Below are 15,339 nucleotides of genomic sequence, written 5' to 3' on the forward strand. Positions count from 1 at the left end.
AGTATCTTACATCACCAGTAAGACATAGTTACAGTAGAAGTCATCAGCGTTCCCTCATGGGGTGAGACATTCTCGCTCATATCAACTTCCTTTTCTCTCGAAAGTTCTCGCGCGTTTAGAGATGCTCCACACTCGCGTTTTAGGCGCAGGAATCCCAAGCAATGCTTAGCTAACTTTTTTTTAAGATGCTACTTTAAGCCCTCCCCCAAATCTACACACGTGTATTTCACTTGTGGAAAACTATCAATTTGTACAAAGTTTGGGCTGGAGATTCTCGCCCATATCAACTTTCTCTTCTCTCGTAACTTGTCGCACGTTTAGAGTTGCACCACACTCGCGTTTAGGTACAGACATCTTAACCAATGCTTACCTAGCCTTTTAGAGATGCTACTTTTAGCCCTCTCCCAAATCTAATCATGTGTATTTCACTTGTGGCAGTCTATCGATTTGGACAGTGCTTGGGTAAGAGATTCTCGCCCTTACCACCCTACGTTTCTCTCGTAAGTTCTCGCGCGTTTAGAGATGCGCCACACTCGCATTTTAGGTGCAGGGATCCCAAGCAATGCTTACCTAACTTTTTAAAGATGTTACTTTTACCCCTCCCTCAAATCTACACACGTGTATTTCACTTGTGGAAAGCTATCGATTTGAATACTGTTTGGGATGGACATTCTTGCCTCTATCAACTTTCTTTTCTCTCGGAAGTTCTCTCGCGTTTAGTGATGCTGCACACTCGCGCTTTAGCTGCGGGGATCCCAACGAGTGCTTACCTGACTTTTCAGAAAAGCAACTTTTAGCCCTCCCCCAAATCTACACACGTGTATTTCACTTGTGGAAGTCTATCGATTTGGACAGTGCTTAGGTTGGAGATCCTCGCCCATACCAACTTTCTTTCTCTGGTAAGTTCTCACGCGTTGAGAGATGCGCCACACTCGCGTTTTAGGTGCGGGGATGCCAACCAGTGCTTACCTAACGTTTTAAAGATGCTACTTTTAGCCCTCTCCCAAATCAACACACGTGTATTTCACTTGTGGAAGTCTGTCGATTTCGACAGTGTTTGGGTTGGAGATTTTTGCCCATATCAACTTTCTTTTCTCTGTTAAGTTCTCGCGCGTTTAGAGATAGGCCACATTCCTGTTTTAGGCGCGCGGATCCCAACCAGTGCTTACCTATCTTTTTAAAGATGCTACTTTTAGCCCTCCCCCAAATCTACACACGTTTATTTCACTTGTGGAAGTCTATCGATTTGGACAGTGCTTGGGTTGAAGATTTTCGCCCATATCAACTTTCTTTTCTCTCGTAAGTTCTCGCCCGTTTAGAGATGCGTCACACTCGCATTTTATGTGCGGGAAGCTAACCAGTGTTTACCTAACTATTTAAACATGCTACTTTTAACCCTCCCCCAAATCTACACACGTGTATTTCACTTGTGGAAGTCTATCGATTTGGACAGTGCTTAGGTTGGAGATTCTCACCCATATTAACTTTCTTTTCTCTCGTAAGTTCTTGCGTGTTTAGAGATGCGCCACACTCGCTTTTTAGGTGCAGGGATCTTAACTAATGCTTACTTAACTTTCTAAAGATGCTACTTTTAGCCCTCCCCCAAATCTACACACGTGTATTTCACTTGTGGAAGTCTTTCGATTTGGACAGTGCTTGGGTAAGAGATTCTCGCCCCTATCAACTTTTTTTCTCTTGTAAGTTTTTGCGCGTTTAGAGATCTGCCACACTCGCGTTTTAAGTGCGGGAATCCCAACCATTGCTTACCTAATCTTTTAACGGTGCAACTTTTAGCCCTCTTCCAAAACTACACCCGTGTATTTTACTTGTGGAAGTCTATCGATTTGGACAGTGCTTGAATGACAGATACTCGCCCATATGAACTTTTTCTTTTTCCCTTGTAAGTTCTCGCGCGTTAAGAAATGCACCCCACTCCCGGTTTGGGTTTTGGGATCTCAAACTCTGCTTACTGGGCTAGACCTAGCACTTTCTCAAATCTACACACGTGTATTTAACTTGTGGTAGTCTGTCGCTTTGGGCAATGCTTGGGTTGGAGATTCTCGTCCATTTATATTTTTTATCTCTCGCGTGTTTTGGCGCGTTTAGCGATGCGCCACACTCGCAATCTCGGTGTTGGGATCTCACAATATGCTTACTGGACTTTTTCAAGATGCTTGATTTGGTCCTTTCTTAAATCTACACACGTGTATTTCACTTGTAATAGTCCATCGATTTGGACATTGCTTAGGTTGGAGATTCTCGCCCATATAAACTTTCTGTTCTATAGGAAGTTCTCGCGCGTTTAGAGATGAGCCACACTCGCGTTTTATATGCGGGGATACTAACCGAGGCTTACCTAATTTTTTAAGGATGCTACTTTTACTCCCCCTCCCCCACCCCCCCCCCCAAAAAAAAAAAAATCTACACACGTGTATTTCACTTGTGGAAGTCTATTAATTTGGACACTACTTAGGTAAGAGATTCTTACCTATATCAACTTTCTATTTGCTAGTAAGTTCTCTTGCGTATAGAGATACGCCATACTCGCGGTTTTGGTGTCGGCGGGATCTTAAACTATGTTTTCTGGACTTTCTAAAGATGCTAGATTTGGCCCTTCCTTAAATCTTTACACGTGTAATTCACTTGTGAAGTCTGTCGCTTTGGACAATGCTTGGGTTAAAGATTCTCGCCCATTTATATCTTTTGTTTACTCGCGTGTTTTCGCGCGTTTAGCGATACAGCACACTGGCGTTTTTTATGTGGGGATACCAAACTGTGCTTTTAAGGCGCCTTAAAAATGCTAGTTTTCGCCCTCCTCCCAAATCTACACAAGTGTATTTCACTTGTGGAAGTCTATCGATTTGGACAGTGCCTGGGGGAGAGATTCTCGCGCATATCAACTTTCTTTTCTCTCGTAAGATTTTTACTCATTTATACCTTAATCGCGAGTGTGGCTCATCTCTAAACACGAGAGAAAAGAAAGTTGATATGGGCGATAATCTCTCACCCAAGCACTGCCCAAATCGAAAGACTTCCACAAGTGAAATACACGTGTGTAGATTTGGGGGAGGGCTAAAAGTAGCATCTTTAAAAAGTTAGGTAAGCATTGGTTGGGATCCCCGTATTTAAAACGCGAGTGTGGCGCATCTCTAAACGGGCGAGAACTTACGAGACAAAAGAAAGTTGCCAGGGGCGAGAATCTCTCACCCAAGCACTGTCTAAATCGATAGACTTCCACAAGTGAAATACACGTGTGTAGATTTGGGGGAGGGCTAAAAGTAGCATTTTAGAAGGGTAGGTAAGCATTGGTTTGGATCCCGGCAGCTAAAACGCAAGTTTGCTAAGCTCAATCGGAAATGTGCAGATCTCATTTGCATCCCTATCCGTGATATTTTTAACCAGTCAATAAGTCAAGGCATATTTCCGGATGATTGGAAATGCGCAAAGGTCACCCCACTTTTTAAACAAGGCGATCGGAACGATCTAAATAATTATCGTCCAATTTCGGTGATCTCAGTTATAACCAAGGTCTTTGAAAGAATCGCCTATGATCAATTATATGCCTACCTAGAAGAGCACAATATCATCTGTAAATGTCAATCGGGCTTTCGCACTATTCACTCAACTGTCACGGCTCTCCTTGAGGCTACGGACACTTGGGCGTACAACATTGACCGCGGAAAAATCAATGCCGTTGTTTTCTTAGATCTAAAAAAGACCTTCGACACAGTTGACCACGAGATCCTTTTATCAAAATTAAGAAATTACGGCATATATTGTAACCCGCACCGATTGTTTAAGTCATATTTAGGGAATCGTACTCAAATGTGCTCCATCAACGGGTCGCTCTCTAAAAGCTGTTTATTAAGTTGTGGTGTTCCCCAGGGGACCATTTTAGGGCCGCTACTATTTCTGTTATACATCAATGATCTTCCAAATTGTCTATCAAATTGTGAGCCGAGGATGTACGCTGATGACACCCACCTTACATGCGCAGGTGATAATGCAGACAATATTCAGTCGCGCCTAAATCAAGATTTAGAAAATGTTCACAATTGGCTGAGAGCAAACAAACTCACTCTAAATATGACTAAAACCGAATTCATGCTTATCGGATCTAGGCAGAGGCTAGGTACTCTCACAGAATCCCCGACACTTGCAATTAATGACTTTCAAGTTAGCCAGGTCACTACCGCAAAATCACTTGGAGTGACCATCGATAACAGACTCGATTGGAGTGGCCATATCGAGAAAGTTACTAAGAAAGTCGCATCTGGTATTACGGCCATAAAACGAATAAGCCACCTTGTCCCTCAGGCGACCTTACATCTAATATACCAAGTTTTGATACAGCCACACTTTGACTATTGCAATATTGTCTGGGAAAACTGTGGGATAACTTTACGGAATAAGGTACAAAAGCTACAAAATAGAGCAGCCCGTGTTTTGACCTACTCAAACTATGACGTAGTCGCTGGTCACCTGTTCAAACTTCTAGGGTGGAAAAATCTAGCTTGCCAGCAGCAAATTCAAAGAGCTACGATGGTTTACAGGTCTCTGCACAGGTTGGCTCCAACTACCTCAGTTCTAAATTTGAAAGGCTAGAAATCGCATATGACCTAAGGGACTCTGTGAATAAACTCAATGTTCCATTATCGCGCACACACTATTACAAAAATAGCTTTTTGATTTTTTGGACTGGGTCGAGTAATGGCGACGTAAAGACGTGCGTTGCTGCCGCCCGCCGATCTTTCTGCTCTGTGTTTGGTAAATGGCCGTTTTTTTCGGTCAGTTTTTGAGCAAAAGAAAAACCATATCCTCAGACTCTTCCGACGAATCATCTCTTTCGCCGGAAATCAAAAAAACGAAGCCATACTCCTCGCCAACGCATCACGAAGACGAAATAATGACAGCTCTCAGTATGACACAAGATGTTGGTGCAACTCTACAAGCAATCTTAGCAAAGCTGGAAAAGCTTGATTCAATAGAATCCGCCGTGAAGAAAATTGAAGCCAATCTCGAGAACTTAGAAAAACGAACCCAAAGGCTAGAAGATTTCCAAACAACAGCGAAGAAAGATATTGACGATCTAAAAGAAGGGATCAACTTTACTGGACAACAACTCAAGGATAAGACAGAAGCTATGGAGAAGGTGCATCGACTCTATGAAACTCAATTAACAGAGCTCACGACAAAATGCCAGAAAAATGGGGATTTGTTAGACGAGATCCACACTAAAAATCTTTACTTAGAAGCCTACTCTCGCCGGGAGAATATCAAATTCACGAACATAGAAGAATCGACAGAAATAGGCGGCCGCACTAGTGAAGACACCGAAGAAGTTCTCCGAACTTTTCTGGAACGTGATCTTGGTTATAGGGATGCAAGGAATGTAGAAATTCAGCGAGTACATCGCATCGGAAAAAGCAAGGATGGAAATCCGCGTTCTATTCTGGCCCGTTTCCTTAGATATAAAGACTGTCAACAGATCTTTTTACTGGGTCACCGGCTTAAAGGCACTAACTTTCAAATGTTCCGAGACCTTCCCCAGGAAATCATTACCCGTCGCAAAGTACAGATGGGAGCTTTTAAGGATGCCAGGAAAAATGGAGTTGCTGCCTCCTTCAGCCAATCTTAACCGGATAAATTGTATATCAGAGGTAAATTGTGGCCGATCGGGCAAAAATTTACTATTTAATTAACACTAAATAAACTTTGTTCAGATTGACCGGTAAATTGTTCAAACTTCTCGCAGTTTCGTTATTGCCAATATGCTTTTCACCAATTAGAGGCGGTCGGCAACTTAAACGGGCTAATAGAGTTGCAGGCTTTTTCTCTTTTTTGCTGTAGCAAGCAATCAAGTTGCCTAATTTCTCCACCATAAGTCCTTTAGTAATTTTATTCATTTTGTGTGTGTTTTCGTTTTACTGTCTCCAGGGCATAAAAATCTATCTAATTAACAATAGTTTAAAGGCATGTGGTCATTTAGATATCTTTTATTGTGAAAATGCAAAACAGTCAACTCAGCCTCCTTCATTACTCACAATACAACAGATCTGAAAATAATTTCCCTCAATGTCAGGGGATTGGGAAACAATGCCAAAAGAAAAGAGGTGTTTAACTGGCTGAGAGCGAAAAAGCAATCTATATGTATGCTGCAAGAGGTCCATTGTTCTCGAGAAACTACCAATATATGGTCTTGTGAATGGGGGTACAAAGCGCTCTTCAGCTGCTGCAGCAGCAACAAAGCAGGGGTTGGTATTCTTTTCAATAATAATTTCAATTGCCAGATCCACAAGGTTTTCTCGGATCCGAATGGACGCTTTTTAATATGTGATATCGTTGCTGATAGCAAGCGTCTGACTGTGGCTAACATCTACGCTCCGAATGAAGACGATCCAAACTTCTTTCAGGTTTTTTTCGATCATTTATCAAACTTTAAATGTGGTGAAATCATAATTGGTGGGGACTTTAACTTAGTTCTTGACGTCGAAAAAGACAAGAGGGGTGGCCTTGCCAGAACACACAAAAATGCCTTAAAAGTGATTCGAGATTTCTCTGAAAATCTTGGTTTGACTGATATTTGGAGACTTTTCAACCCAGAAGCCAGGAGATATACTTGGCGCCGAAACCAACCAGTCATACATTGCCGACTCGATTTTTTTTCTAGTAAGAGAATCATCTTTATGTAATGTGACCCATGCAGATATTTTTCCTGGTTTCAAAACGGATCATTCGATGATTACTCTGAATCTAGCTTTACACTCGAACCCCAGAGGCAAAGGTTTTTGGAAGTTGAACACGTCCCTTTTATCGGAAATGAGATATGTCCAAGAAATTAAAACAACAATTGAAAGCACTGTGAAACAATACAAAGACGACACCTCAGTGAACCCAGCTCTGCTTTGGGAGATGATTAAATTAAAGGTGCGAGAAAAATCAATATCTTATGCTGCATACAAAAACGCGACAACAAGGAAACGCGAAGAAATGTTGGAACGCGAAATCGCCTTGTTAGAAAAACATTTAGACAATGCAAGCAATAGTAACCCCTCATATCATATTGTTGCTGAAAGAATTTTTACCTTAAAGAAAGAGCTAGAAAACATTTTTGAGTATCGAACCAAAGGCGCTATCATTAGGTCAAAGTCGCAATGGTACAACGAGGGCGAAAAGAACTCCGGATATTTTCTAAACCTCGAAAAAAGGCACTGTAAACAAGGAACAATTAGTCAATTAAAAATTAATGACACCGACTTTGTCACCACAGACAAAGATATCTTATCTGAATGTACGGCTTTTTATAAAAATCTTTATACGTCAAAAAGCCCCGACAGCATCCAGTCAACATTCCTCTCTGAAGTGAACTCCACTTCTTTGACCAATGAAGAACAAACTTTATGTGAAGGCCCCTTAACTCAAAAGGAATGTTTCGAAGCCCTGAAGAAGATGGAGTCTGACAAAACGCCAGGCACGGATGGACTTCCCGCCGAATTCTACAAAGTTTTTTGGAAAGACATTTCTTCTTTTTTAATCTCGGCCCTCAACTATGCTTTTGACTCTGGCTGCCTCTCAGTAACACAAAGACGAGGGGTTATAAAACTAATTCCAAAAAAAGATGCGGAACTATACTTCATCTAAAATTGGAGGCCTATTACCCTTTTGAACACTGATTACAAAATCGCAGCAAAATCTATTACAAACCGAATTAAATTAGTACTTCCAAACCTTATCAATCACGATCAAACAGGATTTTTGAAGGGCAGATTTATAGGCGAAAATATCAGACTCATTGACTCTATTATCCAATATGCCACAGAAAAGAATATCCCGGGCCTGTTACTTTTTATTGACTTTGAAAAGGCATTTGATTCTCTCGAATGGTCCTTCATACATGGAACATTAAGATCCTACGGTTTTGGTGCTTCGCTAATTAACTGGGTGAAAACCCTGTATAGTCATACTGAAAGCTGTATTCTGAATAATGGATGGGCAAGTAATTTTTTTGAAATTCAAAGAGGTGTTAGGCAAGGCTGCCCGCTCTCACCTTATTTATTTATCCTATCGGCAGAGGTGCTGGCCACGGCAATTAGGAAAAGTACTAATATAAAGGGAATCTCTGTAAATAATGTGGAAATTAAGTTAAGTCAGTATGCCGATGACACAACACTTATATTAGATGGGTCACGTGAATCTCTCCTTTCATCCCTTGCAATGCTTGACGATTTCAGCAAAGTCTCTGGCCTCAGACTCAATGATAAGAAAACGGAAGCTCTATGGATTGGCGCAAGTATTGGAAGTGATAAAATTCTGTTATCAGGAAAAGAGCTTAAATGGCCAAAAGACAAAGTAAAATCCCTAGGTCTATGGATTTCAACAGATCCCGAACTATCTGCCTCTTTAAACTACAATGAGAAACTTGAAAAAGTGAAAGAAATCCTGAGATGCTGGAAATACCGCCGACTCACATTGTTAGGGAAAATCACTGTTATCAAATCACTAGTGGTCTCCCAATTGGTTTATCTACTCTCGCCTCTTCGCTCAAACTACAGGGTTTTAAAAGAAATAAATGATTTACTCTACACTTTTCTATGGAATGGTAAAGGCGACAAGATAAAACGGAAGGTAATGATCAATGATTTCGGTGGTGGTGGCCTAAAAATGATTGATATTAGTTCCTTCAATAAATCTCTCAAAACCACATGGATTAAAAAATATTTAGATAACAACAATAAGGGAAAATGGAAAATCTTTTTTGATACAACCCTAAAAAAATATGGCTGTCAAAACTTTTTTTCCTACAACCTCAACGTTAGAGACACCTTATCGACAATAACAACTTCGGATGCCTTTTTAAAAGAACTATTAGGAATCTGGGCGGAAGTTAACTTTGAACCTGAAATAACATCGAAAGATCACTTTCTGGATCAACAACTTTGGGATAACTCCCTCATAAAGATAGCCAACAAAACAGTTTTTTTTAAAAATTGGTTCACCAAGGGAATAACTCGGGTGAAACATCTTTTAGGACCGGACAACAACTTTCTCTCGTTAAATGATTTCCGCTGTAAGTATGAAATAGACCCTCGCCCTCTCAGCTTCTACGGATTAATATCGGCTGTAAAGTCTCTTCGGACTGATTCTAATTTTCAAGATTTACAGAACACCGACCACGAATATGAGCCACTTACAACAAGAATTTTGCGGGTCAAAAAAGCAACTACAATAATATATAAAAAACTGATTAGTAACAAGAGTTTAACCCCAGTGTCAAGTCAAAAGAAGTGGCTAGAGGATTGTGGCCTACCAATAAATGACAACATAAATTGGAATGCTGCCTATCTTTTAGCTAAAAAATGCACAAAGAGCACTAAGCTGATAGAGTTTCAGTTTAAATTCTTACATAGACGTGTACCAACCAATAACTTTTTATTTAGAATAGGTCTACAGGGCGATGGAAAGTGCAGTTTTTGTCACACCTCCTCTGAGTCAATAATTCATCTTTTTGGTCATGCCGTCAAACATCTCACTTTTGGAATAAACTTACTGAATGGCTGAAAAACTTAAATTTACTTCCTAGAGATTATGCTGTGACAAATATTACTGCTTTGGGTCTGAGGCCAGATATCTCTCAATTTGCGCTTCTTATAAATTACTGCTTTCTCTTAGCACGATATCACATATGGCTCGCTAAAACAAAAAATGATCATCCAAATCTTACGCTTTTCATATGCACACTAAAATTACAGTATGAGATAGAAACAAAAAGTGGAGACACGAAGAAATGGAAACCTCTTACAGGATACATGAGGGTTTAATTAATATTTTAGATTATATTTTCTGTAGGGTTATCTATCTCCTACCCATTAAGCTATTTCTAATCTCCTGTCAGATGCATAACTCATTTTACTTTTAATGTACCACATGCCTTTGGTCTGTTTTTTTATGTTTCTGTACTACAACCTCAAGCTGTAATGATAACTAGCTATTTTTCTTCTCAGTTTTTTTTTTCTTTGCCCCACTGTATTTCTTAATTGTGTAAGTCATGTAACTGTATTTGTTAGTAATGTAAGTCGTTTAGTTATTGTAATTTAAATAGTGTAAAAAATTAGAGCAACATAATGTAAATAGAGTTAGTGTTGTAAAAAAAAAAAAAAAAAAAAAAAAAGTTTCTTACAGGCTTTTGGAAAAAAAAAAAAAAAAAAAAAATAGCTTTAGCTATAGTGGCGCCATTCTCTGGAACACTCTTCCTTGTAAGTTGAGGAAAGCAGAGTCCCTTGGGCAATTCAAAGGACTACTCAAAGAAGAACTGTAAGGGAACGCAAATGACTTCTACTGTAAGTATCTCTTCTTGGTGTTCCTGGAATAAGCTATACATTCACTAGTTGAATCGTCATCAGTTTATCGTACGTTACTCAGGTTATTGATTGGAAAAATAATTATACCTTTGAACCTCAGTTCCGCTATTTTTATTACTTGATTACTTGATTTATCGGCATTCTCATTCTATCTATCTATCTATCTATCTATCTATCTATCTAGAACTTACGAGAGAAAAGGAAGTTGATATGGGCGAGAATCTCCAACCCAAACACTGTGCAAATCGATAGTTTTCCACAAGTGAAATACACGTGCGTAGATTTGGGGGAGGGCTAAAAGTAGCATCTTTAAAAAGTTAGGTAAGCATTGCTTAGGATCCCTGCACTTAAAACGCGAGTGTGGAGCATCTCTAAACGCGCGAGAACTTACGAGAGAAAAGAAAGTTGATATGGGCGAGAATCTCCAACCCAAACACTGTGCAAATCGATAGTTTTCCACAAGTGAAATACACGTGCGTAGATTTGGGGGAGGGCTAAAAGTAGCATCTTTAAAAAGTTAGGTAAGCATTGCTTAGGATCCCTGCACTTAAAACGCGAGTGTGGAGCATCTCTAAACGCGCGAGAACTTACGAGAGAAAAGAAAGTTGATATGGGCGAGAATCTCCAACCCAAACACTGTGCAAATCGATAGTTTTCCACAAGTGAAATACACGTGATCCGATATATAATGACCTTGTTTTGTTCCAGATTATTGGCGTCGGTGGAGTCCGCCATCATTTGAAAGCATCGAGAAGGACTCGAACACTCTATTTACTTTTAAAGCACTATTAATATCGTGACTTCATTTTAAAGCTTGTCTCATATTCCATCGGCCCTTTCTGGTTTATTTTTTATTTAATATCATCGACATGTCACTGAAACAGATTATAACGCCTTCCCTGGCCGCAAGGCGAAGAACCGTAGTGAGAGTATGTAAGGAATGCTAGGAAAAGTTCCTACCATTTCTCTACGGTACTTGCAGTAGAAGCTCCATGCGTCCCGTCATGAATCCTCTTCTGTACGGCAACGTTTTTATTTCCGTGAATGTCGTAACGTGGCTTTTGAGGTAGGTCTTTATGACGACCTTCATTAAGTGGCACATAAACATTTTCCTTGTGTAGTCTCTCATTGCTGACACAACTGTCTTCTCGAGCGGCATAAAATAACACCAAACTCTAACGTTTGTTATCTTTTCAGACCTTTCATATAATAGTGGGATTCGGATATGTATGCACTGCCGCAAATGATCGACAAAATAGACAAAAAATAACACTTAAGTTCATAGTCCTTGCGCAAAGTTTAACTATTTCGAATTGACTTATTCCTATCGTGTCACAGTTTGTTAGACCCATAGTACCATGAAGATCCACCAAGATCAAAGACATCAGAGGTCAAGAAAAGGATGAAAAAGACCAGAAGTAGTGTCGCGTCTGCCACGATTTATTTATCTTCTTTAAGACTCTATATAGTCTGGGAGCAAATGTAATCCCGTGGGAATTTCCTGCTGAAAGCAAGCCACCAATCTAAAAGTGTTCATTAGGGTCTAGTTAACATGAAAAGTTTTGGTGGCAACTCTGCAACTTGCTAGGACGGGTTTTAAGGAGGGTTGAAAATCGGACGTATATGAACCAACATAAAAACGAGGCTGGTACATTAAATTCTTTATAACCTCATCAATTATCATCGGTTAATCACCAAACTTGGCAGATATTCGTAAGTTGATTATTTAGTGACAACTGCTGATTATGAAGTGGTCACGTGATTTTCTAGCATGAAAACGAGGCCGCAATAGAATATTACTAATTTAATGTTTGCAAAAGCTTGTCAAACTTACCCAAAATTGGCAGAAATATCCAATTTAATCATTTAGTTACAGCTGATCATTATGAGGTGGTCACGTGACCTAGTATGAAAGCGAGGCTGGATCAGAAAAAAACGCATGCAACCTTTTTTAAATGTTCACAATAGCTTGTCAAACTTTCTCAAAATTAACCCCTCGGTGATGCGGTTGCACTGATGATATTCTCATTTGTCACGTGGTCAAATTTCCTGTGCAGAAACGAGGCTCTAAGCAACCATTCACAGATTTCTAATGAACCTAACTGTGTTTATCACAACGATGTTCAGTTGAAAATTCGGTCACATTGCATTGATCGATGTAACATGCTTGATGAACATTCAAATCTTATAGTGATACAGAACGACAATAACAGTATTAGTCCATGGGCCAGGACCCTGGAAAGAGCCATTTGGTACCAAAACGAGGGACAAATTCTCACACTTATTTTTAACAACGTTGATTCCTTTAGGTTATTTTGGTGTATGATAACCATGCTAAAGGAGTAGCTTTACTAGGATTATCACGTGATTAAATGACGTCACTCGTTTTGGCTGAATAAGCAGAATTGGTAAAAAGATGCCTAATAACAGTTAAATGCAAACCTGAAAATGTTACATACATTGATTTTTGGTTATTGCAAACTTCAAATGTAGTTTTCAGACCTAATTCCAATAACTTATATATGACTTATAGGTATTATCCCTGAATGGTTTCCATGGCAACACTTGTCAAATTATAAATATGAACAAAAGAAAAGAAAGTGCTCGTGTAAATTGCATTGGTTACCTTCGAACGCTCGTCCTAAACTACATTTACTCCTCTTGTTTCGTTTGGTATATGACAGCCATGTCAAATGAGTAGCTATTCCAGACTTATCACGTGATCAGTTGCAAATGACTCGGTTGGGCTGAACAGATAGAACTGCTACAAAGGTGATTACTACGGTCAAGTACAAGCAAATGCAAATACAATCATGTTACATACACTGGTTTTTAGTTTTTGAATATCTCAAACGTTTTCAGAGCTTATGTCAACAACTTATTTTTAACTTAAAGAAATTGTTCCTGGATGGTTTCCATGGCTAAACTTGCCAAATGTTAAACATGAATAATTATTCAGGATATAAGAAACTGCTTGTACATGTGTTACACTGATAATTAAAGTTAGATTTCTTCGTCTTCTTCGCTGTCATCTGAGACAAACTCCTCGATAGAATCTTCACATCTGTTGTCACAGTCTGATAGCTTGTACACATCCGTGCACTCCAAACCATTTGTCAGGCAACTGCAGGTAGCAAGTTGACATGACCTTGTACACGAGCAAGACAGTAGTTTTAGCACGGTTGTAGGGGCTGGGCCACCGCTCATCACCAGTCAATGACAAAGCGATCACCGTCTTCGCGCCAGCCAAAACCAATGGGGGTCGCGTCCCTTGGCAGCTTTGCAGACTTCGCTTCCAAATGACTGCTTGGAAGTTTGCGCGAGCCGCATGCTTGAACGAGCAGTCGACACAAGGTGGTAATTGGGAGGAGTCGATGTTACCCTTCTTGGTGCAGAATAACCTGTACCTCAGCTCATTAATGTTATCAGTATCCTTATCAGTTATCAGTAGAGCTTACATGTATACTCTTGAAGGCTCTGAAAAAGCATATCTGATAGAACCCATTTCATCCCCAGCTGTTTAACATTTCCTTGGTAAGATGTCTGTTGCTTGACAAGTCGTAGGGCTCTTATCTTTTCCCTTTTAGCGAAGGCACTCACTGTGTCACAAACAATGAAAGCATACATACCAACTGGGCATTTGCGAAGTTCTTCTCCTACGGCTGCCACCTCACTGGAGATACTGACATATCTAGTTCTTGTCTGCGCTCCACACTTGACATACATGGATGCCGAATAAAGCAATTAAACGCCAGGCAAAGTAAGAATATGTTTGTATCTTCTGATGCCACAACCACCGCCTTGTAGCCTGATTTAGCTGCATGAGCTGCATTTCTTGGTAAGCCTGGTATCAGCCTGGCAATAAGCCTGGTATAAGCTTTTTCCTGTGTGGAGTTGAGCTCTTCAGCTATATTGGCAGCTTGTGAGGTAATCTCGTAACAGTCACGTTCGCACGAAAAGTGACGTTGCTTGTCGACTTTGTTCTGTATTAATCTTGTTTCCACCCCTTTACCACAAACGCTGCGAAGGCCTTTTTATTCTTTGGATTCAAAAGGAATTTTCTCCACTGCTGCACCTTGTGTTCGGATGCATCCGCATGTAGTCGCACTAAGACCCTTAAAAGGTTTTTTCTTCGTGCGTTTTCAGGAGCTTTTTGGCGGGTAACTTCTACAAATCTCCTAGAACGAGGACCGTAACCAACTTCTGCATTGTAAATGGGAAGTTTTTCTGTATCCAGTGCCTCAACACTCCTCTTTTTGGTCTGAACTATGTGCGTTGATGGTTCCGGGGGAAGTTGTGGTCCGAAATGCCTCGCCTGCAGCGCTATTCCATTTACTCTATGCGATGCTCCTTCACCCAATAACGTTTCTTCTAGGCGGTCAATGTTATCCCATGCTAAAGTAGTGCCACCATGATGCGGGATGTTATCTGGCAATGGGATTTCACTTGTTGATGTCATTTTTTTACGGCACAGTGTAGCGTTGATTTCTTCAAGCTGGGAATAGGCGATTCCGTGGTCGCAACGATTAAGCATTTGGATGAGTTCAACGTTATCTGTCAGGGTTTTCACAGCATAGGGAAGAGGGATCTGTTTGGATGGCTTAATCTTTCCTCTGCTCACTCTAAACATCAGATCTTGGGCGAAGGATTTCATCAACTTCTGCACTCTTGGATGACAGTTTTTGTCTGGCTATTCTTTTTTTCCGGTCAGATATGTTTGCAAGAACGAACCCTGCTCTTTGGGAACATTCATTGCGCTCTTCGCGAGATCTGAAGGGCGTGGAGACTATGAAATTTTGTTTTCTGTTCTTTGAATAGCTTCGCGAATGCCAATGGCAGCCAGGTTTATATTTGAGCTCCGATAAGACTGGCTTGCATTGCCCTGTTTTTCCAGAAGAAGGGTTGTTATGTATTTGGCAACATGAAGTGTGTCAAATCGGCGGGAACTATGAATACACTGGTGGTTTCTAAATAAAATCTT

At 40.3% G+C, this 15,339-nt stretch overlaps 1 protein-coding gene, 1 long non-coding RNA gene and 1 pseudogene across 2 annotated transcripts in view; 2 read left to right on the top strand and 1 right to left on the bottom strand.

Moving 5' to 3' along the window:
- The window catches only part of LOC145480881 (uncharacterized), a 124,881-nt gene extending 113,288 nt beyond the window's left edge, over window positions 1-11,593 (top strand). The window contains exon 3 of the long non-coding RNA XR_014048570.1: window positions 10,134-11,593. This is a non-coding gene — a long non-coding RNA (uncharacterized LOC145480881). The remainder of the gene's footprint in view (window positions 1-10,133) is intronic.
- Window positions 1-15,339, bottom strand: part of LOC145479914 (MAM and LDL-receptor class A domain-containing protein 1-like) — a 266,467-nt gene that overhangs the window by 149,350 nt on the left and 101,778 nt on the right. The gene's annotated exons all lie outside the window — the stretch shown is intronic.
- Window positions 4,676-6,144, top strand: LOC145480244 (uncharacterized; annotated as a pseudogene).

The sequence above is a fragment of the Orbicella franksi genome, chromosome 1 (assembly GCF_964199315.1).
Source record: "Orbicella franksi chromosome 1, jaOrbFran1.1, whole genome shotgun sequence".
Classification (NCBI taxonomy): Eukaryota; Metazoa; Cnidaria; class Anthozoa; order Scleractinia; family Merulinidae; genus Orbicella; species Orbicella franksi.